Raw genomic sequence first — 2500 nt, 5'->3', positions numbered from 1 at the left:
AGCTGAATTAAAAAAGATATTCTTATTAAAGTCATTCGTCTTCCATCGCGTGCCCCGGGAGCCTCCTCTTTCTCTGTCCTTCTGCATTTTCATACGAAAAAAACAGGGAAACCGAAGTGCTGCCAGATATTTTCCGAGTTTTTCAAAGAATTATTAAAAATTATCTAGGGGACAAAAAAAAAAAAATCTCTTCTGCAAACCCTCTGGAAAGGTGCACCTGAAAGACGCGTAACTTCCGCGGTACCAGGCTCCGAGGGGTTATCCCGCCGCCTTTAAGTAGTCTTGAAGGAACAAAATTGCCTGCAACAATTGGGCGCTAATCGGGTTTTCACCTGGATTAGGAATCATCTGCCTGAGGTGGAAAATATTCCTCTGCCGAGCAGAAGTGGCTGATTTCATCTATATATGAAAATATTGCAGCGCGTCCCCCCGTTTTTTGTTATCCTTTTCTTTACAAGATGCCACTTAGGCATTTTTCTCCCCTTGAATTATCCCTTTTAAAACGCCCAGTAAAAGGAAGAATAAATAAAAATATTGAATTGTCCACACATAAACCCGAACTAAACTCCATCAGGGGATCTATTTGGTGGTGGGCTGAATGCTCCGGCCAAAACTAACGCACCAGGAGAGGGTGAGACGCTTTTATACAGAGGATCTTGTCAAATCGAGTTGCAGTAAATTCAAGCAGCAAGAAGGAAAAAAGGCAAATCTCAGCCTTCGAGCACTGAGCCTTTAGGAGCAGAAAAAGCCTCGACGGCTGCCGTGTTTTCGCTTTGCTCCCCGAAAAAAAAAAAAAAAAAATAAAAAAAAAAAAATTGCATAAACACCCGAAAATAACCAATTCACCGAGAAGGAGCATGAGAGGGTCCCAGCCCAGCTCGGGGGTGTCCCCCTTGGTGCTGAGCATCCTTGGGCAGCTCCTTTTGCGTTTCGCTCTTCTCTATTTAATTTTATTTCATTTGCTAGCCCCCAACCTGCTGTTGGCGTTTTAACCAAGGGGGTTGCTTCGTTCCTAGGCGAGTTGTAGAGAAATAGGGAGGAAAACGCACCTCGAGCAAGCGGACGGAGGGTGCAGTTTCTGCTAAAAAATCTAAATCTCCTGGAATTCTGCAGCAATGCAAGGAAGGAAAAAAAAAAGGGGGGGGGGAAGTTGATTTTCATGGAAGAAAACAGCCTCGCAAGTCCGTACCTTGCAGCCGAGCAGAGAGCGAAGGCTTTCAAGCTGCCTGAGCAAAAAAAAAAAAAGAAATAAAAAAAATTACAGTAGGTATTTCAGTAGAGCTTTCCAAACTATAGTGTTTATCAGGCGGTGTGCCCGGATTTTTATGTATTTATTAGGAAATCTTGAAGGGAAACATGGCGGCTTCACATGCTAAGGTTGTGTGCTCTTCCTCACTTTGAGCCTTCTTCATCCCCTTAATGCAATAACGCCCTCATCATCATTTATTCTCATTAATTTCTGTATTCCCCCTCCACCCCCCTTCTCTAGCTTTGTATTTTCTATTTAAAAAGCCGTTCTCATAAACCCCTTTTTATAAGGGATCCGGGCGTGTGAGTCTCTCTCAATGCGTGTGTGGAGATAGAGATATATCCACATATAAATATGCCTGTAATTCCAAAATGAGCTGTGTTTTCCTCTCTAATGCACCGTTTGGCTGATGAATCTACACACACACACATATATAGGGGCAAGAACTCTGGCTGCAGAGATGGATTTCTTCAGGTTTGTAATCTGCCCTATTTTATGACTTGGACGTCGTTTTGGGCAAAACTTTTAATTAAAGTGTCAGCGATCTTTTAACTTGGCTTTTTATAGACCAATATTAATACTAACTACAAACTAATAATGTTAAGCTATTGTTTATGAGTGTAATTATTTTTTTTCCCAATTCCCTCCTGTTTGCAACCTGCGTGGAGCATCTTCTCCCTCGGTTTAAAAGGGGAAAGGCTCTAAAATACACATTTTTTTTTGCTGTATTTATTCCAATCCAGATTCCATAGGAAGGCTGTAGGCATGAAGCTTTGCATCCAGGGGATGAATTAGAGCGTGGTGTTGAAAAAAACCCAACATCCAAGCAGCTTCTTAAACCCAAAACAAAGCACATATCCCCCCCCCCCCCCCCCCCAAAAAAAAAGCCCCACCATAACACCACAGCAAACAACAAAAATCCGTGTGGCGTAAAATCCGCCGTCTCTCTTCTAGGTGCGTGAATAATTTATTGCTCGGCGTAGGTAAATACATCTAAACCAAGCCCTGGTGTCGTTTTGGTTTTTAAACCCAGTTTAAAGGACGGGATTTGCCTGCTTCCTGCAAGGAAGGAGAGAAGAGGCAGCTGTGGAGTCACAGCACTTGAATTTGACCACCAAAGTGACCACCATAAAACGGAATGAGGGGCTGGCGGCTCGCATTCCTTTTGGTTGCCCTTAAAAAAAAAAAAAAAAAAAAAAAAAAAAAAAAAAAAAAAAAAAAAAAAAAAAAATTTAAGCAAACACCTAAAAA

This window comes from Charadrius vociferus, unplaced genomic scaffold (assembly GCF_000708025.1).
Source record: "Charadrius vociferus isolate BGI_N301 unplaced genomic scaffold, ASM70802v2 scaffold1164, whole genome shotgun sequence".
NCBI lineage: Eukaryota > Metazoa > Chordata > Aves > Charadriiformes > Charadriidae > Charadrius > Charadrius vociferus.
This window is presented reverse-complemented; position numbering follows the sequence as displayed.